Consider the following 24,623-nt stretch of genomic DNA (forward strand, 5'->3'; position numbering starts at 1 on the left):
TGCCTGGCGCTGAGCGGCGCTCGATGACCCCTACCCATCGCCCGTAGTGAAGGCGCGGCCCCGCCGCCGCCTATCACCACCTCCCCGCAAAGGTTGCTTTTGGGCCCTTAATAGTGTCCCTTTTGAAAAAGAACTGCCAACTCTCCCGGTTGGTTTTCCCCTCACTCTTTGAATTCCCATTGGGACCTTCCCTATTAGCTCCTCAGCTTACAAAATCACCTCCTGAAAATCCATGGCCTATCTTGCTGTACTCCCTTCTACTTTCTTCCTTAGAATTGCACGTACAATCGCTCTATGAATTTCATGATCAACTTTCACCACAGCTTCCTTTACTTTTCAATTCTCAACAAGTTCCTCCCTATTTTTAAATCGAGTTCTGGAACACTTCCCCCTTAGTGCATTTTTCAACCTTCTGGAATAAAAAGTTGTCTGCAATTGCAATCCAGGAACTATTGGATAGTCTGTGCCCCGAGTGTATTTTCCCAACATATCCGGATATTGACAGTCCCCCATCACCACCAAATCTTGGGGCTTTGGCTGATTTTGTTAGATATTTTAAAAAATGCCTTCACCACTTTCACATGGGTTAGGTGGCTGATAGTAGACTCCTAGCATGAACATCCACCCTTGGTTTTACCCCTTTTTCCTAACAGAGACTCTCAACACTTCCGTCCTCCTATTGTCCATCATCCACCTCAGTCCAAGTGTGGACATTTAATATATAGGCAACCCCTCCTCCCTTTATTCCCCTGTCTATTCCTTCCTGAGCAAACTATACCATCCCACCAACCATTCCACTATGTTGCTATATCCCACCACGTATTCAGTGATTGCCAACAAGTGTCATTAGTTGTATTTATTTATTAGCACTTCCAGATTCTTCCTGCTCATTACCCATACTTTCTCGCATTTGTATATTAGCATCTAAGATTACTGGTTGATCTTGCCTCCCAAGTTTTGCCACTGACCCTCCTTTCTCTCTGCATATAGCCCATGCTCCCTCTGTTTCCAACCCATCATCCCAGGTCTTCATGTTCCCACCTTTACCTGTGGGCTTTGTCATCTGTCCCATCGAACCTAGTTTAAATGCCCTACCTCACTAGGTTAGCAGTTCTGTGTTGCAATAGGGGTCTTTCCTCTTGAAAGGTGAACGCCATTCTCTGCCTAGCGTCCTCTTCCGATAGACATCCTGGGTTGCATCGAGCTCAAAAGCCCTCCTGTGACACCATCTTGCATTGTCAGGCATTTATCTCCCTCCATGATTGGCCATCTGCTCTGCCCGGGCCCCTACCATTTGACAGGTAGAATTGAAGAGAATACCAGCCTCCAAACTCCTTCACCAACTCCAGGAGGCCTCATTTAGTCTTTCTGAACCAGGAAGGTTTAAAAGTACTAGGGAAAATTTCATTTTCAGCAGACTTGTATGATGACTGAAAAATAGAGTTGTCTCTTACAGGTCGCAGAATCTCGCTGCGCTCCGTATTGTCCTCCTCCTCGCTAAAGCAAAATACTGCATAGCGGGGTCGTCCGCGCTACTAGCCTCAACTCTAGCCGCAGATATACAGGGCTCTGGGAGTGTTGCGCTGTAGACAACGGGTAGGTTTGGAGGGGCGCAGGGGCGTGTTTTCGCGGGGTGAGTTGGTTTCTGCCCTCCGACCACCTAGCGGTAGTTGGCTTGGCCCCGTTAGAATTAGCGAGGAAGGCACCGGCGGTTTTACGGGGCGCGGGGACGGGGGCGGAGACAGTCCCACGAGTGTATCATTCCGTGGAGGGTGACAGGGTGAGGTGGCGCTACCGCCCGGCTCCCCGCTGTGGGTCCCGCCTCCGCGGGTGGGACGCACCGGCCGTGTGAGTTGTGCAGCTTCCGGGGAAGTATTTTACTAGCGAGACTCCCGTGCCTGGGGCTGTCTGCTTCCCACAGGGCCTGGCCAGCCGTGCCCGCCCGGGGCGGGTGTGTTTGTTTGGGATGCCCTGCAACCAGCGGGAGGAGACACACCTCTGGCCCTGCGCCCGGCAGCCCTCGGCTCAGATGCAGGAGGTTGGTGCTGGAGAGAGTTTTTGTGAGTCGGACTCGTGCTTCAGGTTGCCTCTGTTTCTGGTCCTGGGGCCGCAGTCTCCCACTACAGGAGAGGAGAAACTGCCTGGAGAGTTGTACAAACCGTAGCTAAAAGGCCCGTCCCGTGAAGGGGGTAAATAATAAGCAAAGAGGGGAGGGAGCATGAAGCAGCACAGAGAAGCATCCTGCTAACCTGCCCTGTGCTGGAAAGGGCTTCTCTGGACCTTAAGAATGGCTGAGGCAAAGGCTCACTTGCCCACAGTAGCCGGATTCTGAAGAGATAAGAGGCAAGTACTAGGTATGGGGTGAGTGACGAGGTTCAGTCACCTGGGTTAGTTCATAGCAGTCTCTAAAAAGTAAGACTTGGGGGAAAACTCCCTCACCGGAGTCAAATGGAAGTTAGGTGTATGCTGAGGAGCCACTGCTCTATCTGCCTGCAGGAAGAGGGAATGGGAAGGGAGCATGGGGAACAGAGCAGCCCCCTTGTTCGTTCCTCTAGAGGTGATCAGGGAGTGGTTACCCTGAGCCATTCCTCCTTTTGTGGGAGGGAAGGCGTGGGGGATAAATAGATTTAGATTCTAAGCCAGGACGAGTGTGTGTGTGAGAGAGAACACAGAGAAGGTAGGAAGAGACCACATGGTGGTCTGGGAATGGAAATAGGAGGATGGAGGGTGGGAGAGAAGTTAATTACAGACACTGAAATAGATGCAATCTGATCAATGAAAGGAAAGAAAAGAGAGAAAGTAACATGCAGTTAGGGAGGGAAAGAAGGTCTAATAAAGTCAGACATTAAGTAAGTTACTCAGTTATTAAGTAGACTTGATTGACAAGTGAGAAATATTTGATTATCACATTAAGAGATCAAAAATTTGTACTCCATTGCTTTAGAGTGAGGTGGTATGGTGGCACAGGGCTATTTCACTCTGGCTAGTAGCGCTAGCCTTTTAGCTTGTAAGTGCTAGATTAGTGATTTTTCAACAAGTGGTCAGTGGACCATAGGGGTTCCACAAACTATGATTTCCAAAAGGGTCTGCACCTCCATTTGAAATTGTTTAGGGGTCTCCAAATGAAAAAAGGTTGAAGACCACTGGGTTAGAGAAACTGTTTCAAGCTCTGCAAAAGAGGAGTAGAGTGGCTTCTGGAAGGAATGGGGAGGCAGAGAAGCTATTTGAAGACTGTGGCCAGGTCTGCACTACAGACCTATCGCAGTATAACTACATCACCAGGGGTGTGAAAAATCCACACCCTCTGACTGATGTAGTTATACAGACCTAAGCCCCTGTGTGGACAGTGCTATGTCAACAGGAGAGCTTCTCCTGTTGATGTACCCACAGCCTCTTGGGGAGGTGGATTAACTATGCCAATGAGAGAAGCTCTCCTGTCGTAGTAGTGTCTTCACTGGAGTGCTACAGTGACGTAGCTGCAACACTGTATGTGGAAAAAAAGTCCTGAAGTGATGTGGTTGTGTCTCGCTGTGTGTGGTGAGGAAAAAAATAGTTGGGCCTTTGCTGAGAGTTGAGCTTTGGAAGGAGAGGCTACACCACTTGATACCTTTTCCCAAAACCATTTATTTCTGGAGGGTTTTAAAATACAAAGGAACTTCCTCTTTGCACTTATCTTGCCTCTTTATTATAAATCCTTTGAGAAACCAATGACTTCCCTAGCAGCACATGAATACAATTAGATTAGAGTTACAGGAACTATTGTGTGATGCAGCAGGTGAGTCACTTGGTGTATTCTTTTAAAAAGGGAACACTGCCAGGGTTTATTTGTCCTGTTAGATATAAACCATGCTGAAAGTCCCGTGCTGTTAGTCTCTGACTCCCTTCACAAGAACACTTAGCTTTCAGTGGTTAATTTGAATGGCTGAGATTAACTCTGCTCCGTATAGATGGTGTCAGTCTAGCAGGATGCTTATTATTTACCTTTCCAAATATGTCGCTTTAGTAATCTGATTCACTAAAATTATAGAAGGGCAAAATACAATCAGTTTGACTTTAGAAATGTGAAAGTGTATCCTGATATTCATAGTCAATGCATCTGGTAACTTAAATCTTTACTGTAGACAATTATTGGAAGAATTTTTAAATGTTCCTTTTGTTGAGCGAAAGAGGTGACTGGACATGCCCAGTATCAAACTTTTCATGAAACTCCAGAGGAAAATAAATGACTTGATCAAAAGGCTAGAGAAGAGTGACAGTCTTCGTTTGAGCTAAAGATGTGTAGCTTGTCTAAGGGGTGGAGTACACTGAAACTATAGGCATAGTTATGTCTCAGACTGTGAAAAATCCACACCCCCGAGAGAGATGGGTATGCCAACCTGACGCTCAGTGTTCACAGTGCTAGGTCAGTGGAAGAATTCTGTCGAGCCAGCTACTGCCTTTCAGGGAGATGGATTGGCTACAGTGACAAGAGAACCCCTCTTGAATTGTGGACACCAGAACTGGACTCAGTATTCCTGCAGCGGTGGCACCAGCTCCAAATACAGAGGTAAAATAAGCTCTGTGTTCCTACACTTCTCCCTGTTTAAGCATCCCAGAATTACATGAACTCTTTTGACAACAGCATCATGTTGGGAGCTCATGTTCAGCTGATTATCCACCATGACTCCTAGATCTTTTTCCAGAGTCACTGCTTTGCAGGATAGTGTCCCCCATCCTGTAAGGATGACTGGCATTCTTTGTTTGTAGATATAGACCACGGGTAGGCAATCTATGGCATGTGTGTCTTTCAGTGGTGCTCACACTGCCCAGGTCCTGACCACTGGTCTGGGGAGGCTCTGCATTTTAATTTAATTTTTAAATGATGCTGCTTAAACATTTTAAAAACCTTATTTACTTTACATACAACAATAGTTTAGTTATATATTATAGACTTATAGAAAGAGACCTTCTGAAAACAGTAAAATGTATTACTGGCATGTGAATCCTTACATATATAGAGCTGATAAAAAGAAGAACTCAGCAACAGCACTTCTTGAAAGGTTGCCAAACCCTTGAATGATACACCATTATACATTTTAGCCATATATAAAACACAATGTACTAGTTGATTAATACCCAGTTTACCAAGTGATCGCAGATAACTCCTGAACGCAGTGACCTGTCCCTTTTCAGTATATTGTACCACTCTCCCAATTTGTGTGTTAATCTGCAAATGTTGTTCAGTGTATGACTTTTTTGTTGTCAGGACATTGATAAAAATGGTAAATAGCACAAGCCCGCCAAGAGCTGATCCTGTGGGACCCAGACTGGAAATACCACATCTTGCTCAGTGGTTGAATTCCTCAATTTACAAGTTACATGTTGAAGACCTATCAGTTAGCCATTTTTAATCTATTTAGTGTGGTTGCATTTAAAATGTCTGCATATTATGAGCATTATTTGGTGGTCGGAAAAAGGAATTTCCTCCAGGGCAGATTGGCATGAGCCCCTGGAGGTTTTTTACTTTCCTCTGCAGCATGGGCAAGGGTCAGTTTGCTGGAGATTCGCTGCCGACTTGAAGTCTTTAAACCAAGATTTGATGAGCTTGCTTCAGTGGCTCAGACACAGGTTTGATACAGGAGTGGGAGGGTGAGATTCTGTGGCCTGCATTGTGCAGGACGACAGACTAGATGATCATAATGGTACCTTCTGACCTTAAAGTCTATGAGATTAATTACAGCATAAGGGGATGCAGCTCAAAGAAATTGTGAAAACTTAAGTTGAATATTCAGACTTCCTGCCTTTTCACTCTTCTATCCTGACCATCACATGGCTGTGAAAATCCTGTTCCTTGCCTGCTGCTTTCACTGTGTCCAGCCCCTTTCTAAATCCTATCACTGTCTTCCTCTCACCTGTCTCACATTCAAGTTCCTTCTTTGTTGTTAAGCCGCTACCTACCCAACTTGTCCTCCATCTACCACCTTGCTCTCTTCTCATTCTATCCAATCCATGCAAGTAACCACCCTTTCATCTCCTCATTGACAGCAAAGAAAAAAAGTTGTTAGATCTGGTGCAGGGTCTCTGAGGGGGAAGCTATGGGGGGTTCTTCAGTAATGCAGCTCTGTGGCTTATGATCTGTAGAAGCCCGTCAAGCTCAGAATCTGCAATGATTCCTGCTCATCTGAAGAGTCCAAATCAAAGAAGAAAAAGCAACAGAATGGGACTGTGTTGAGTATTCAGTGATTCTTTGATGCCAGCCCTGAAGTTGGGGCAACTGCTCCATTTACATAACTCTTGCCAGTAGTGGTCTTGCATAATCAGTGTCTCTTGACAAGGATCAACGAGAGTCCTGCTTCTGGGACTGTGGTCTTTATCGTGAGGGAGTGGGCAGCCTCTGAATGTGGGAAGGGGAGAGGAGTTGCATTTCTTCTTTGGCAGTGGTTAAATTAATCTTGCATGGACCATTGTGACAGAGATGCCTGGGGAATAATAGGTGTCTTGTTCTCAATAGCAACAGTCTCAAAGTCAGACTAGTTATGTAACAAAGTTGCTTTAGGAGGTGTTTCAGCAGTGGATGGAGAGGCTTGAGTTGCAGCTTACCGTATTGTTCAGAATTAAAATAGAGGATCATCTGCTCCGGAAAGGTGCTGGCTTCAGCAGGAGTTCTGAGCTTCTAGCACCTTGTGTAATCAGGCCTGTGAAAAGGTGTTTTTGTAATCTAGAGTCTGTTTGAAAGTAATCCATTGCTATTGAGTGTCACCTCACAGATACCTGAATTTCAGTGGAGTGTGAAATAACTCAGTACATCTGTACAATTGCTTAGTAAGTTTGTAGAGTGCATTGAAATTCCATTTTGTTGAAAAGTGCTGTTTAAATGAAAGTTCATTTTTATAATATGTTTTTAAAAAAGTTTTAGTGTTTGAATATCAGGTGGCTTGAGGTAATATTATAGGGAAATCAATGCTGATGGCTAACTTTTTACTTAGTGGGCTAACAGGTCAGAAGTATGCTCAGCTTCTCTTTTCCTTCTAACACAGCACATTGCTCTTTCTCTGAGGAGAGCACCTGTTAGTTGTGTGTCAGAGCTGAAACTTAATGAAGAAATGTATGTGATTGAAATAAATGTGCAAGTCTAATGCCTTGCCCATGCTTAAAAGGATTTGTCAGTATAGCTATACCAGTAGAGCTCTGTAGCGAGGCGCCCTGGCTCCCTGAAGCACCTGAGAGGGCTGAGCCTCTGCAGCTGCCAACTTGGGTGGAGCCACCACCGTCAGTCCCTGCCCCCCCCCCCCCGAAGTCAAGGGGCGGGACAGGAAGTATAAAAGCCCAGCCCCGGCGCTCACTTGGAGGCTGGTCGCGGAAGAGAACAGATGCAGGTGGCTGAGCTCCTGCTTGGCCTGAGCTTTCCCGTGCCTGGTATCCTGAGGAGCTGCCTGAGCTTTCCCGTGCCCAGTAGCCTGAGGAACCCATGGTCTGGGACCCACTGGAAGATGCCAACGAGACACAGGTACCCAGAGAGGGGGAGGTCGGAAGTGGCCCGGGGGTAGCCGACCCTGGTTTGGCTCCCGGAGAGCCTGAACCCATGTCAGTGTGTTGCGGCCAGGATCCCCACTGACAGCAGCGAGGCTTGGCCACTGCTAGGGCCCTGGGCTGGAACGCAGTGGAGTGGGAGGGCATGCGTTCCCCCTGCCACCCGTCCAAGGGTGGCAGACTCCCCCTCTCTCTGGCCTGAGGAGGCCTTTGGCCTGAACTGCTTATTGCCCCGCCTTGACCCAGGGCCTGGGCTTCTGGACTCTGTTTGCTCAACCCCTGCTGAAGGGCCTGAACCCTGACCTGTTTGCTGTCGGTAGCGAGGCGCCCTGGCTCCCCGCTGCACCTGAGAGGGCTGTGCCCCAACACCAGACGTCTACAAGCTCTTATCAGTAAACTCCCCTAGTGGCGATGCAACTTATACTGACAAATGAGTGTTTTGCTCATAGAGCTTATTACATGCCAGTTCTCTGAAGAGAGTAAGTTATATCAACAAGAAAGTCCTTTTGCTAGTACAACTGCATCTGTACACTGGGGCTTTTGCGGGTATGGCTCTGTCATGGGGGTGACTTTATTTTTCCACATTTCTAACCAAAATAACTATGCTACCAAAACTTTTAAATGTACGTCAGGCTGAAGTACATGAGTTGTACTGGGTCCAGCTAATGGAAATTTGCAAAGACAGCAAAAGGTGCTTTTTTACCTGCATTGCATGGTACAGGGATTTTAGAAACCCTAGGTGTTTTTCCTAGAAACTTGAGAAGGCTCTTCAGATTCAAAACCATTATATTGCACAGCCCTGAAAAACATAAGGCAAAATATATAGAACAGTTGGTTGAAGGGGTCGTATACTCTAATAGCTAGAGCCAGAAGACTGGCTCTTGGTTTTAACTCTGCTGGGCTTGATGTGTGACCTTGAGCAAATCACAATCTCTTTCTAGGTTCCCATCTATGAAGTTGAGGCTTGGTTAGTGTTGGGAAAGTGTTCACTTCTACAGCACCTTTCATCTGAGGAATGGAAAGTGGGATTATTAGTAATACCTGGTGTCTGAGTGTGTGCATGTTCCTCTGCTAACAACCAACAACTTGGGCTGGGTTTCTCACAAAGAAATTTGAATCATTTAAGTTTCCTGCATATTCTTCAAGGCAAACCACACAGCTGAAAGGCTAAGGTATGAATAAGCTCATAGGATATTCCACTCAGTACCAGCTTGGATCATCACCAGAGATGGCTAGTGAAATGGTTTGCTTAGGCAGAAAACCTGATCCAGCACACACAGACTTCCTGTAGGGCTCTGCTGCTGCAGGTACAGAACTTGAAGAAAGTCTGTCGCTCCTCTAGCAGAACCATAAAATAGTGGCCAGCAGAGCTGTTGTGCATAGTGAACCAATTAATTAATCAATCAGTCATTGGGTCCAAGCACTGGGTGCTGTGACTAGCTTTCATCCTACTCTGAAGAAAAGCCCTTCTGAATACAAGAGGAATTGGTCAAGGCATAAAATTCAGAAATGGACCAGCTCAAATTAATTGCTTGATCACCCCTGAAAAGGTTAGATCCTGTCTCACTGTAATAGCAGCTGTAAATATTTGAGCTGGTACCTGTAAAATAGGTGGCACTCTTGGCTGGTAAAAACCCATGGAGAATTGTGCTTGCCACTAACAGGAATTACCATTTCCTTCTGAAAAATTAACATGCCAACTTCCTTTAAAAATGTAATAGTCCCCCTGATCCTCAGAAAGCCCCCAATGGATGCAGAAAACCTCTCCAACCCACCACTTCTAAGCAAAATCAAGAGGAGCCTCCTATTATGATGAGAGGGAGAAAACTGAGCAATGTGGTAAGGACTTTGCTGTGCAGATCTAGTTTACCTAGTTTATCTAGTTTACCTGAGAAGTGCTTTGAAAATTCACTGCAGTAGCCTCAAGATTGAGCTACTGATCTAGAGATAAGTGCGATAGCAATTTCCTGCATCATCATTTCCGCCTCCAGTAGAACACAAGTGAGTGTTGCATAAACCCTCTTTCCCTTTCTCCACCAAAAAAAAATTGCCCTTGGAAAATGGAAAAAAACAAATGAGATATGGCTGTTCTCTTCTGTCATGGTGAAATCCCCCTTAGCAAGACTGCAGCCATAGAAAATATTGTGTTCAAAAGTGTACCCAAGGCCACTTCTAGGAAGGAGCACGACATGCAGAAATGATTCTTGGCCCACAGAGTCTTCCCTCTGTGTTTTGTTTGGTTTGTGTTTTTTTTGTTTTTTTGGTTTTTTTTTTTTTTTGAAACTAGAGGGCGATAAAGACAACAATTTGTTCAATGTTATCTTGCTTCCTCCTGCATCAGGGATTCGTCCTTCCTAACGAAAGGAGCCATGTGCTCAGGATAAATATACAGAGGCAGTGCCAAACTTTTACCCAAAACTGGATGTAAAAGTAAACAGATGACAGTGCTGTTGGGGAATTGCTTATTTCAGAGCCAAGTGAATCTCTTCTGGGTACACTGTGCATATAATACATAACTGATGGGTTTTATTGTAACTAATATAAATACACGCCTTTATGCTGACAGTGTTATCCAAAGATTTCAGAAGGGAGTGGGGAGGTAAATATTATCCCTGTGCATGCAGGTAGGAAAATGTCTTTCTGAAGGTCTGAGTGAGGCAGTGTCAGAGCAGGAAACAAAAGCTCAGGTCTTGTGCTTTAACCACTAGATTGCAATGCTGCTCTGGCTAGTGGGACAATACACAGGTCCTCCAAGAACAGAGATGTCTCATTGTTTCCTTATGCTCCCTTGTGTCTCTATTCACCTGTTGCCTCTTGTCTTGTACTTGGGTTGTAAGCGCTTTAGGACAAAGACTGTCTTTTTTGTGTGTGTTTGCATAACAGCTAACATGGTGGGGCCCTGGTCCATGTTTGGGGTCCCTGGGCACTAGTGCAATACATACAATAAATTATATGGGTGCCTCAGCTCTATTACAGCCAATCATTTCTCCTGTTTGTTGAAGACTGTGGGGAAGGGACATAAGACACTTTTTAAAACTAGAAGGAGAAGATGCTGTGTGCTGTTTCAGCATAATAATTGGTGTGCAAAAGTGTGTGCATTGGTTTTGAGTGGGTTTGTAATTCTCTCATTTGTTGTGGTGGATGTGCTAAATTGTGTTTCTTGCCTTCAGTGTGTGTGTGTGAGAGAGAGAGACCAGGATGTGGAGTAGAAGTGTCGGTGGAAGTGTTATCTGACCTATCCATCCCCAGCCTAAAAGTACTTCTGAGTCAGAAATACATGTTGGTCTTCCTTCATTGGTCTCATTTATCAAACGTCTTGGCAAACTGAAGAGAGTTACTGTCTTATTAAATAATGCTCAAAAGTATGTTAGGTGCTTCACAATACAAATAGAAAGATATGCTCAGAAGCTTACAACTGAAGTGTTAAACTTGAAGTCATGGGGTGAGAAGGAACATGAGCAAGAAGATGAAACTTAGCTTCGGTAAGTGTACGTTATTTGTAGACTATAAATAGCTGAGAGGAGCAACCAATGATCCAGGGACTGGAGGGATTGATTGACTGTGGAAAGAGCTGACATGGTATAACTTGGTCAAACTATATCTAAGAGAGGGCTGGAAACTTACAAAGTGGTGGTGGGTATTGAGGGGATGGAGTTCAGTTAAGGCCTAGAACAGAATAAATGGCAATCATAATACTTGCCACTTCTAATCCCTACAGATTATTTTTCATGGAGATATATTTTAAACTTTTTAAACTGGAAAAAAATACATTTGCAAGACAGTATGTATTGCTCTGGCATTTTGGGGTGTAATTAGAGCTGTATGCTTAAATTATGGTGATGTTTTCTTGCATCCAGGAGACAGTTTTTCCTCGACTTGACTTCCATAGCTGGAATTTGGAAAGAAGTTTCCCTCCCTGCCCACAGGGGCATGTTAATGAGATTCTTGGTGTTTTTTATGCTTTCCTCTGTAGCACCGAGCAGGTATCTGCTGTGTATAGAGTGGGCCTGTTGCAGAGGACAGTGGTAGACCTTGCTCCTTTGGTTCTCAATATGCTGCATTCCAGTGTAGAGTGCAGAGGATGTAATTGCATGTGGTTGTTGCATCATCCTTTTGAGTCTTGTAGGGCGGGTGCATTCCCTAGCTGTTTGTTGTGAAGCAGCCAAATTGATAAACAAGGCTGATTATTCCATGAGTGGTGACATGATCAAACATTATACAACTTCCGTTAGGTGGTTGGTGAAGTGCTCCCCATAACTTCATAACCGCAGAATCCTTGAACAAAACCACTTCCCCATGTTTTAAGTACAGACTCCCTTCAACTAATGTCCAGGTTTGCCCATGCAGATGGTGCCCCCTAATGAAGGAAACGAGACCCAGTGTTATGTGGTAACGGTGATAGGCCAATTGGGATCTAGCAATAGAGCTGATATTTGTGTCAGTCAGCCTTAAATTTCTGAGTAAGGCTATTGGCTGTGGGAATCCCAGGCAAGTTCCGCTTCCGCGGTGGTGTTAGTGGAGAGAAATGCACTAAGCTAAAACTGCCTCTTACTAACCTATCCTACCAAGCATGGCTAGCTTCAGGCCATGAATGGTGGAGGAGGCTGTCAACCTGGTGTGGACTGATGGAATGAATGTTGGCAAATTACTGCAGAATGGCTCAGTGGAAATCATGTTTGATGAAAAAAAGCTCTTGGCAAACAGAGCAATGGGACTGTTTTCTGAAGGGCTTGAAGACATTGAGAACCACTTAAACTTATTGAAAAGGCATGTCCTTGTGGTACTATGCAGAGGGCAGGTTCTACATTAAACTGATACATAGCTCTTTCTGTTGAGTCCTTCAGTAAAATGTGGTGGTCTACATCTCTTCTCTATACCAAGCCATTAGGAACTTCTCTCCGTGTTCACTTTGCTTTCTGGGCAGCTGTTGTTGTCTGAAACGTGATGCTTTGGGGCTCCCCATTTCTTTTCTTGCTGTGATTTCAACACTTGGCTTAATCCCACTTAAAAGTCAAGATTTCTCTAAGTCAGGCTGGGTTTTGCTTTACATAACTAAGATTTTGTAGTTAGAATTTAGCTGATAATTTGATGTATGAGGCAGGATAAATTCCAGCTTGCACTCCCATATCTGTACTTACTGCATGCCCTATACGGCAATAAAAATTTGACAGTGTTGTAAATGGCTATGATTCTAGTAAGATGTGCTGGAAAAAATAACTTGAGAGAGAAAGGTACCATTCTACATAGTCATTTTTTCTTCCTGTAAATATGGTTGTAGGAAGAACAGGGGGCTGCTAACTAGACCACTTCTTGTCCAAAGTTGTAGCTTTGTAGAAAAGGGGTCTATGTTGGGAAAAGTAAGTTTCTATCTACATCATATGATGTAGATAGAAATTCTATTAACCTCCCCTTGGCTAAATCCAAGTAAATTTCTAAACAATGTAGAGGTCTCTTTCAGCTGATACTTCCATTTCTTTACTGTCTTTCATCCAGAATATCTGGATTTCCGGGCATGCGTGAATGTGTGTTCATGTTGTTCATACCAGTCAGAGTAGCGTTATGCCATTTTATGATAAGAAGCAAAGAACTTCTAGTCCAACTGAAAGTACAGAGGGATATTCTGGCAAATAAGTATAGTAATTACATTGGTTCTCAACTCATTTGTCCTGGACAAATTTCAACTTAATTCCCTTCTCTTGTGGAGTAAAGGATATCCTCAAAATGAGGGCTTGTGCTTGTCTTGTGCTACCATAAAGGAATCAGCACTTTAGATTGTTACTGAGATAATTAAGCCTGTTTGTAAGATGGAGGGTTGCTTGTTTCAGCAGCTCCATTCTCTTCTTTTAAAGCCTTTGTGAAGCCAGCTTACTTTTCTTGTTTGTGTTCTCAAATCCTGGCTGTTTTGATACTGATCATTATTTCTCAGCACCCCAAGATGTGGTAGGTGCCTTGCAAAACAAGCAAAGCGATGGTCCATACTTCAAACAGCTTGCAGTCTAATACATCCCAAGACTTGACTGAGTGTTATAGACGAGGGGAGAGGATAGAAAAGAGTGGCATCAAGAGTGACTACCCACTGAGACATGCATCTTAATGGTATGCTCCCTTAATTTTTTGTTTCTTATTTACACCTTCATGGCAGAAGTGAGTTTATTTTTAGAGGGATTTGAATGAGCTGAGGGAAATGGCTTGGGGAGCAATTCGAAGCCCAAGAGGCATGGTGGGAAAAGCTGTGGAGACACACTGGGAAAAGGATAAGCAAGAAGTAGCTGATGTTTGTTGGAAGTGGTTGCTGTTTATTGGTGAACCACATGAAAGAAGATCAGATCAGATATATAGGTAGGGGCAAGCTTGCCGTTCTTATCTTCAAGACTCTAACAGTTAAAGCCTTAATTTGATGTGCAGTGCGATAGGGGGCCAGGGAGCTGGCTTGGTTGATGATGTGTTCAGAGTTAGTGATACGTTTTGCATTGGAAAGGAGTGGTCCGGTTCTGGTAGTTGTGATGTGTATCTCGTGTGATGAGAACATGGGAAGGTACCCAGTTCAAACCTAAGTACTGAGTTGATCACGTGGCTGATGTTGTTTTCCGTGGGTAGGTGGGAATGGAACCTGAAATGAATGTTAGATATGAACCTCTGTGGCAGGGGATGTTAAAGCGAACACTCTACTACACAGAATACTCTGCACAGGACAGATTCAGAAGCAAGACTTCAAAATGTCCAAAGAGCTGAGTCAGTATTCACCCACACAGGACACCAGCCCCCAAAGGGTCAATGCTTGGGTTGTGATTTTCCCACAGGAAATGTTCTGTTTCACTTGGCCTTTGTGTATCTGCACTGCACAAAGCACACTGTTCTCTTCATGGGAATAGAGGCAGAGAACAGCAGCATGGTGTTATGGAGCTGACTGTCTAGCAGGCTCATGAAGGGAGATTAATGTCCTCAGCGCATACTTGATTTTTCATCTCTGAACCTCTCTTTAGAGAAATGGCTCCACTTCCCACCCACCAGCCCTCGTTGAAGCAGATGTCAAAATGTCAGTTCAGTCCGGAGACTTTTTTTATTGGGTGACTGGAAGGTTGAGTCCCATGGGTTCCTCTTTCATTTCCCCTTTCTTATTGTCACTGCTATTGGAGCATCTTTCAGACCGGGAGAGGAGAGGTCCTACTGCAACTGCTGTCTATGCTCCTCCATGGATCTGCTTTGGTAAGTGGGGAAGAGAGGCTATAATATCTAGCAGCTTCAGGTTACGGATCAGCTGAGCAATTTGTGTAGTGGCCTCTTGTATAGATCCAAGGCCAGCATTCTGAGACACCTGCTCCTAGGTGTGTATCAGATCTAGGGTCCAGAGACCTCCTGTGTGTCTCTTGTAGTTGGTAGCAGAATGTGGTGGAATTCATTTTCATCAGTATCTTCATTGTGAACTCCTGCATGTTCTGAGTTTCAGATAACTTGTACAGCAGCCACCTCTGCAGAGACCCTTGGCTGCTCAGTGAAGGCTAGAGTTCAGATGATAGACCTTGGTGCTAGCGGTGCCACTTGCAGATGCTGTCTCTCTCTTGGGGTACAGTGGAGGATTGTGGTGTCCTCCTATGCAGTGACAGCAAGTTTGTGTCTGTACAATATGTAGAGATGCACGTTCCGTTCCGTAAGTAATGCCCTCTGTCCTGTAATGGCTGTCTGTTTACCTAGCCTTCTTTGCCTGGAGACTGAGCTTTTGGCACCTGAGATTCCCACGTGACAGCAGAGTTTTGAAATAGGATGTTTCATCCAGCCCCAAACAGGATCAGTCCTGTTATTGCCTCTTGTTTTGAAATGACTTTGAAAGTAGAAGTTATTCTTTAGTCTGTCCCCAGCTGATCTCTCAGGATGGACGCTGCTGGGAAGATTATCGATCTGGTAAATACACTGCAAGCGAAGGTAGCATTAGGAAGGTGTATTCCCTCGGATAGTCCATGTGCACTGTTTAACCTACAGAGGTGCATTGTAAGGGAATGCTAGCCAGCTTTTTCTGTTTCATATTGGGCAAAGGGGGAGAGAAGTGGAAGAACCTGTACAGATCTGCATTTTTTTGGTGAGTCCCTCCTTTTTCTGACATAGTATGGAGCCAGAGCATACCGGTACATACAGAACTACGCCAGCAGAGGTCCCAGCATATTCTGCTTCTAAACTGAGGGCTGGTCCTAATGAAAGCATGTGTTTCTGTCATGCAAAGTAGAAGGGGGATGTCAGGGCTCTGTCTATCTGCTCTACAGTACATGCAGACACTGAATATATTTAGGATACATTTTACACTCCAGTGGGGATTCTAATAGTCAGCAGTGTAGCATGATGTGTCTATTCATTACAGTCAGATGCACTCAAGCCCAATCTTGTATCCCCCATACTTGGTGCTTTAAATAGATGTTGGCAAGTTAAAAATCATATTTAAAGCAGAATCCCTTAGCTATGTTTCTAAAAACAGTAAGATTAAGTGAAATTACTTCTTTAAAAAAAAAATCAGTGCTGGTTATTAACTGCTTTTCTCTAAGCTTGAACAATGAGTATCGCGTACTTATTTTCACTGTCTTACTAGCCCAGTACTCTGGTATGTGTTGCTAAGACTGCAGAGGAATACTTAAATTATTCTTCAATTTTTTGTGACATTATGGAAGAGGTAGCTACAATGAAGTTTTTTGAAAACTGAATTTAGGTTCAACTTTTTTTTTACATCTGTCAGTGTCCGACTAAGCTGCCTCAACCGTGTGTTCACAAGAAATTGTCCAGAGGGAAAGTTTTAGTGACCAAAGCATCAGGTTTGAAATGCTGTCTGGAATCCTTGGGATCAAATCTCAGCAGGGTTGATTGAATTTGTCTTCCTTTAGACATAGACAAGCAGAATTCTATGACGTTTACTGCATGGGGCTCTTTCATGTGGGACCTTAAACTGCGTTGGTTTAAAAAAAAAAAATCACAGTCCCCATTTAGTAAATATACCCTCGCCTTATACAAGAGCTTGCGATGCGCCAGTTGTACCTAACTGTCTACCGCATCCTCGCCCAGGCGGCTGCATTCAGTGGTGAAGGGATGCTTTTTATATCATTGAGTCCAAAAGTGATTTTCAGGGGGAAAGGAAAGAAGTGTAGAATATACATTATGCTGCTTCATAGAGTGGTGGTATATGTCTTGAGAACATGACCGTATGAAGTGCAGGCTGAAGAGATATGGGTTGTTTTAGTTTGGAAAAGAGAAAGACTGAGAGAGGGGACATGATAGCAGTTTTCAGGTATCTAAAAGTTAATCGTCATAAGAAGGGAGATTTAGGTTGGACATTAGGAAAAAGTTCCTAACTGTCAGGGTAGTTAAACACTGGAATAAATTGCCTAGGGAGGTTGTGGAATCTCCATCTCTGGAGATATTTAAGAGTAGGTTAGATAAATGTCTATCGGGGATGGTCTAGACAGTATTTGGTCCTGCCATGAGGGCAGGGGACTGGACTCGATGACCTCTCGATGTCCCTTCCAGTCCTAGAATTTATGAATCTATTTGTGCAGAAGAGTCATCCAGCCACTGTTATCTCCCTCAAGGAGAAATTCTTTGAGTAAATGTGGCATCTCTTGTTTCCCTACCTGGTCAATCTGACATTGCAAGAACTTGGAAACTGTTAGCCATGGTCTTGATAATCCCAAGAGTAAAGATGTACACTCTAGTTTGGCTAAGACACATCAGGCATCTGAAATGCTGCAGAGTAACAGGGTGTACTTCCTTGCCTGCTGAGCCACACTTTGGTGTTGGTCTGTATAGTCATGGCTTTTCTCAGTTGGGTGGGTTTATGGCCAAAAGAAATAGCCTGTTCCTCTTCTGTGCTTGGGAAGTGTTGCAAGCCTGATGGTTTACTTAAAATATGTGGAAATGGGAGAAAGGTATTTTACAGTGCAAGACTTAGGCCAGGTTTACACTAAAAAGTTAGGTTGACCCAGTTACATCATTCAGTGACATAGTTAAGCTGACCAAACCTCCAGCGTGGACAATACTAGATTGACTGAAGAATTCCTCCATTAGCTTTGCTACTGCCTCTCGGGGAGTTGGATTAACTGCAGTGACAGGAGTGTAGCAAGTGTTCATGCTGAAGCACTGCAGCTGCGCCGCTAAGCAGTCTAAGTATAGACATAGCCTTATTCAGTAAGAAGGGTCTGTCAGTGTTACATTCTCTTCATTAAACTTTGTACACACAAGACAAACTATCCAGTAGCTCTCATCCTATTGGCTGTGTTCATATTTCACTTCCTGCATATGGAAGGAAGGGATGAAAAGTCCTGGGATAGGGACCGTCACCTTCCATCTCAAACCTTTGTGGTAAAGTAAATCTTACATTAGTGAACTGTGCTCCCTTGACAGCCCAGGAGACTTCAGTAACCATACTAGATGGCAGAGCTGACTGAAAGATGCTCTCCCTAGAGCAGGGGGCCCCAACGCGGTGCCCGTGTCCTGGCCCCCGGGAGAGCACTCGCCGAAATGCTGCTGCGGCATTTTGGCGGGGACGCCTCTCGATGACGACGCTTGTCGCCAAGTGACGTCATCGAGAGGCGTTGCCCCTGAATTTTGGCGGGGACGCCTCTCGATGAAGCTGCTTGCCGTCGACAAGTGATGTCATCGAGAGGCGTTGCTCCCGAATTTCGGCGGCATTTCGGCGGGTGCTCCACTGCCATAGCAGTCCTTCGGCTGCTGCCCACCAGCCAAAAAGGTTGGGGACCACTGCCCTAGAGAAACCAATAGCAGAATGTCCCACAGAGATTCAGCTCTCTTCCCTAGGGAAGGTTCATCCTTATGAGTGAGGCACACTAGTGGGGAAGCTAGCTTCTAGTCACCAGCAAGCAGCAGTGAAGAATATCTCCCCTGCTGTCCAAAGAGCGCAGTTCACTAGTTTAAAACTTGCTTACGTTTTTGCAGTCAAGCTTTGCTTCCCTTCAGGTGATGTGGCTTGCTGTGCTGTATTACTCTGCAGTGGTTCAGAAGTGGTATCGCCTTCTCTTACTGTACCTGGGAGAGGGGAGACCAGGCTGAGGTGACACTGTAGTTTCTGGCTCCAGCTTGTTCGAAGCTTCTTCTATGCTATTTGTAGCATGAACTGGTTATAACCTGAATTCTCCTTTTTCTGTGAAGCTGTTACAGCATTGGATTGGCACTTTGCGGTGAGGCCACAGACGCAGCACAACTTCTTTGGTAGACTGTGTAGCAAGACTGCTATGAGAAATGTTTCTCAAGCAATGGTGGAGTAATGTTGTGTTGTGCCATCATTTCTTAATAGCTGGGTGGGAAAATATAATGTGGGGCTGTCTTTAGGCAGTTTACAGGTACTGCTAATCTTAGTCCCACCCTCAGGGCTCTTACATTGTTACATTAACTATTGTTTGCTGGGTGTAAGGATAGGTAGTTAATAAAGCATTGAAATTGCAGCGAAAGAAAAGGATCTTAATTTAAATCACACTTGAGGCATGTATTGGAATTTTTGTAATCTTCTAACGTAATAATGCTCTGCGCTTAAGAAAGGAGTGGATAAAATGTACAGAATTATTGTTCAAGCACCTTTTTATCTGACTATCCTGAGGTGCTTAAAAAGCCCAAACCTGGCTTCTGTTCCTGGCTGTGTTATGTGCTTTGTGTATGCTAGAGCTGTGGGTCCCAATTGTCATTGATTTAAAAAAAAACAAACAAAAAAACCCCAAAACACACAACAAAACTGCTGTGAAGTAAATGGATGGAGCATGAAGCTTATGTATGGTGGTTCACATACCACAGTTCGAGATCTCCCATTCTAGGGCACGTTGTCTAACTTCAGCGTACCACCATTTTTACCGTTAGTAAAATGGAAGGAGTACCTCACATGGGTAGGGTTGCACTTTCATTACATGTCTGGAAAATGCCGTGATATCCTTGGATGCAAGGTGCCAGAAATGCAAAATACTGTTTTATGAGCTTATGACAGAATGCTTTAGTGGCATTTCTATTTACATGTAACCTTTTGTTTTTGTTGGGTTGGTTATGCAAGACTTGACAAATCCTTTTGTTAGTGAAGAGTAGGAAACATTCTCTGAATAAAAAGAACAGGAGTACTTGTGGCACCTTAGAGACTAACAAATTTATTTCAGCATCAGCTTTGATGGGCCACAGCTCACTTCTTCGGATACATAGAATGGAACACTGTAGCCCACGAAAGCTGATGCTGAAATAAATTTGTTAGTCTCTAAGGTGCCACAAGTACTCCTGTTCTTTTTGTGGATACAGACTAACATGGCTGCTACTCTGAAACCTGGATTCTCTGAATAAGTGGGTTCTGAGTCCAGAATAATTTTAGACTCAAAGCTTGTGGTCTTTTAAAGAAGTCTAGCCATTATAGTTGTGAAGACAACTTTGTGAATGTGAACTGATGCAGCAGTGTCTTGAGTCTGCACACTGACGGTTCTAATGCATCTGCTCCTAACATGTTCAAGAATTGGAGCAGAGTAAAACTGACAAATCTCTCTTCCTCCCACTCCCCCTGATCTTTTATAATTTATCTAGTGTCCTGTTAATTTTTTAAGCCAGACTACAGTAAACACCAGCCCACCAACCAGTAAAGTACTCCTCTAGCTCCTTCTGTCTGAAGACTTCAGATTTTCAAGAATTAATAAATATAAGTTTCTGTCTGTCTGTCTGAGGATAGTTGTAGCGAGGGTTGCCGGGGCTCAACCATCCCTGTGGAGGAGGGGAGCCACACCGGCCTCGTTCTGTTCTCTCTCGGTCCGGTCCTTAGGATCCGCGGTCCACCCTCCGGGGGACGTTCGGTCCCTGTGGAGCGGACCGAGCACAGGCAAAGTTAGTAGGGGTCCAGCCTTTGATGCAGGCGGGCCCCAAACACTGTATGAGCTTGTTAGCTCTACGAGCTTGGGTAGCTCTGGCCGCTTTGGAGCAGGGCAGAGCAGTGACAGAGTCAATAGGTGCCCGGCCCTTGGTTCGAGCGGGCACCAAACAAACAGTTCAATAAGCTCTGGCCCTTTTGGGGCAGGGCAGAGCAACAGCAGAAGTACAGTGGGCGGCCAGCCCTTGTTTGGCGGGGACACAAACAACGTCAATAAGCTCTGGCCCTTTTGGGGCAGGCAGAGCAATGCGAGTCAATGGGAGTGAAGGGGTTTTCTCCACCCGGTTTGCGGGTGGCAGGGGACGCAGGTCCACCCACTCCTCTGCATTCCAGCCGGGCCCTAGTAGCGGCTTGTCGCCGCTAGGCGTGTCATGCGGGGATCCGGGGGCCGAAACCACTGACGTTTGTGATTCAATGGGATCACTGCCGACGAACAGCCATTAGGTCGGGGCCTTCTGCGGCTTGACTATAAGTCAGCCGCCCCTGGGCTACTTCCAATCCCCGCTTCACTTCCTACCTGGTCCGCAGGTCGTTCCACCCCCAGGGCTCCTCCAGTCCGGGCTAGGTGGTAGATCCGGGAGCGTCTCCGGGCAGCTGGGCCAGGTCTGGTCCGGGTTCCTCTGCCGTAGTAAGGCTGGGCAGCTTTGTTAGTTCCGCGTCGTAGTGACGGCGGTGTTGTATCTAACGGTGCTCCGATCGTAGTGCTGCGGTTAGCTCCGCAGCTCGGCGTCATAGTTGCCTGCGGCGGTTGAGGCTTCTGGCACAGTCCTGATACTGTCTTCTGAAGCTCAGCAGCCCTCCCACGACGAGGGCTCGGCGGCCACGTCTGCTCTGGCTGGCAGCTGAGCTGCAACTGAAGGCCGGCGCCTGGCTTTTATACTTCCGGGTCGCCGCCTGACCTTTGAGGGGCGGGGCTTCCGCCCGGAAGTTCCACCCTGGGGGAAGATTGACGGGGCTCAACCCTCCCTGTGGAGGAGGGGAGCCACACCGCCTCGCTACAATAGTATTACCTGAATTTAACAAGCAGAGAAAGCAGAGGCACAGAGAAATGTCATGACTTACTCAAGGTCATGAGGTGAATCTGGTGGAGGTGAAAGTAAAGCCCAGATCTTCCAACCTCCCAGCCAGTGTTCTATTGTTTAGAAAATGCTCCCTCCCAACAAAATACTAGTAATGTTAGTAACAAAAGTTACTGATAGAAGTTAAGTTATTTTTTGACTAAAATTATGTGAGCAAGATGTTCTATGCATTAAGTAGGATATGCTCAGTATTCCTAAATTGCTCCTTTCTTGGCTGAAAAACAGAGGTGATTATTCTAAGCCATGTGGTATTCAACAGGTCAGTGATACAGTGAGCAAGTGTTGCCTTAGACATCCAGTGCCCATCAGATACAATGACTGACTCTACATCTCTGCCTTAATAGAATGTAAGGCAAGCAGCAGATGCTTGAGCTTTGGGAAATAAACTGTTTCTTTTCCTGCATCAAGTACCAGGAGACTAGTTCTAGATGTCTGATTAAAATGCCAAAAATGCCAGCTGTCCCCAGAAAGCAGCAGGCTGAGAAGCCAAAGTGGCAGTAGCTCTTCTCAAAGGGTGAGATTGCAACTGTTCTTCAGTAAACTTGGCTTCTGTTTTCACTGATTTGCCAAACCAAACAGGCAGTAGTGGGTAAACGATCTAGTGAACTCCCTGTTTGGGACAATGACGTTTGGGCTCTTTTGTAGAAAGGTTGGTATTGGGAGTTCAGTTTTAAACTTAGAACAGTAACTTAAACAGGTTTGCAAACTGCTATGCTTGGTTTCTCAGGGTCAGTGCTGTAATGACAGTGGATTCTAAGTTGTCACCTTGTCTGAAAAAAGAAGCTTCCAAAATCAGGCTGTTCCAGTGCTGAGTAAGTTGATGAGTGTTTGCTGTACTATGTGCTCGGCTCACATCACACAGCTGTGGTGGTGTACTGTGTTGGATTCTCAAAGCAGTTAAAACTTTGCATATTCCTGTCACAAACGGCAGGGTTATCCAGTGTGCGTCTAAGAGCGGAAAGGCCGAGGTAGCCTTAGGTCTTGCTGTTAGGAAGCTCGTCCTTCCTATTCAGACTATACTGTCCTGTGCTGGATTTTATCCCATTTCTCCTAGTTAGACCTCTTTGAAAGAGCCTAAACAGCTACTTTCCCTCTCTGCTGTTTGCCTTCCAAAAACTTGCAGGCAGTTATCACCTGGGTGGCCTTTTAGCCAATTTATTTATGGTGGTTAAACATCCATGTTCCCTGTTTCTTAGGAATTTGGCATTTATTTATATCTGATTAAGGCAATCGCTGACATGAGGCATATTCTTCTTCCTCATCACTCTGTATCTGCTTAAGTGGCCTATCGGAGTGACTTATACCTTGCCATAATGGATCTGAGTCTACGATTGGGTATGCATATCCCATGCTGGCCAGGAAAGGGTTAATGACCTATGGTGGGCTCAGTCAGCTGCACCCCGCCCTTCCCCCCCATACACCTGCAGTAGGTGTCTGGTTTGGAAGGAGGGGCTGAAAGGAAAGAGCACGGCTCATTTGGTCAAGGGAAGGAGACTAGACTTCCAGCTCTCACCCTGAGACCTAGCTTGGTGCAGGAATAGCTGCATGTTAGCAGCCTGTCAGAGCCTCCCTGAGGGAAGGAAGGCAGGACTGTTGTTCTCTTGATTTGCTACAGGTGACTTTGCTTGGGAACAAACGCCTGCGAGCCAAATAAAATCACCTTTGTTTCTGTACACCAGCCAAGGATTCGGGTAGTGGTTTGTCCTGAACCCAGGAGAGGACAGGGTCATGCAGTCAGTTTTTTTTTTTTTTTAAAAGTGAATTATTTTGTGGAATCGCTGTTGACACCAGGTAAATGTTTGCTGCAGAAGGTTCATTGGCAGCCTCAGTCATATAGATTTAACTTTTCTGCACCTTTGCCTTTACCTTTTCAATTTTGTCATCCATAAGTTTTAGGTCAGGGATATCTTTCATTCTTGTGAATTCCGGCACAGTGCTTTCTAGTTCTTGCAGATCCTCAACCATCAAGAGAACCTCTCCTTGAAAAGTGAGTGTGTCAACTGTGATTAAGTCCATTGTGGGATATAATGTGTTCACAAACTTGCCTGTCTTAGGCCTTGGCTAAACTGGCGCTTTACAGCGCTGCAACTTTCTCGCTCAGAGGTGTGAAAAAACACCCCCAGTGGCTCCCAGCGCTGTAAGCTAATCCCCGCGGGGAGGTGGAGTACCTGCAGTGCTGGGAGAGCTCTCTCCTGGCTCTGCGACCGCACTCGCATTTCAAAGCACTGCCGCGGGAGCACTCCCGCGGCAGCACTGTACGGCTGCAAGTGTAGCCATATCCTTAATGTCCTAAACAATTTCCCTAACTCAGGCTGCATCAGTTTTGATTCAGTTTCTGGCCTATATTCTAACTGATGGGTTTTTTTATTCATTGTTTTCAGTGATCTGGCCTGACTAAACACCCAGCATAGGCGGTGGCTATTTCTGAATAAGCTCACAGTCCACTCCACTGTATTAATGAGGGCTTGAAGATGCTGTTGCCTTTTGGGTCCTTGAAAGATTTTTTTTTTTTTTTTTTTCAAATTCACTAGTCTTAATTCAGACTTGAGAGGTTTTATTGAGATCCCAAATAGCAAGCTGAAGGTTGTGCTGGGTTCAGTGCAGAGTATCATGAAGTTTACCTTGTTTAAAGTTGGTCTGCACAACATTTGAGCAGCCTATATGTATTGCACTAAACTCAGGCAAATCAGTTTTGAAAAGTAGCTCTTCTGAGAGAATCCCCCACAACTGTTAACTCTTTCCATATTCCCTGTGTAATACCATCCATATTCCAGCCTACTGTGTCAGCAAAGAGAATGAAAGGTTAACCATCTTGCACAAACTTCACTCATCAAACCAAGATTTCATATGCATTTTTTTTGAGAAACTTTCCTGAATCTGCAATTATCTCTGTAAAGTTTCCCTCTGTGAGTGTTAAATAGAGCTTGATCTGAAATTAAGACCATATTTGCCCTGCAGATTGCAGAGTGTTTCAAAATCTCGAGCTGAAGTCCAGTTTAACAGCTCTGTAACTGGTTTTAACAAGATGGTCAACTTTGCATCACCTCCAGGTGGACTTTATGGGCGCTTCTTGTGGACAAAGTGATACACTTTCTGCTTCCTTGAATTTGACATAGGCAGCGGTAAGGTCCTGAATAAAGGAGTTTTTGCCCATTTAC

At 45.1% G+C, this 24,623-nt stretch overlaps 1 protein-coding gene across 1 annotated transcript in view; it reads left to right on the forward strand.

Moving 5' to 3' along the window:
- Nucleotides 1-4,349: 4,349 nt before the first annotated feature.
- The window catches only part of SCAP (SREBF chaperone), a 118,966-nt gene continuing 98,692 nt past the window's right edge, over nt 4,350-24,623 (forward strand). Inside the window, exon 1 of the mRNA XM_075062137.1 lies at nt 4,350-4,546. The gene's annotated coding sequence lies outside the window, so the exon portion shown is untranslated. The remainder of the gene's footprint in view (nt 4,547-24,623) is intronic.

Source organism: Chelonoidis abingdonii, chromosome 2, assembly GCF_003597395.2.
Source record: "Chelonoidis abingdonii isolate Lonesome George chromosome 2, CheloAbing_2.0, whole genome shotgun sequence".
Lineage (NCBI taxonomy): Eukaryota > Metazoa > Chordata > Testudines > Testudinidae > Chelonoidis > Chelonoidis abingdonii.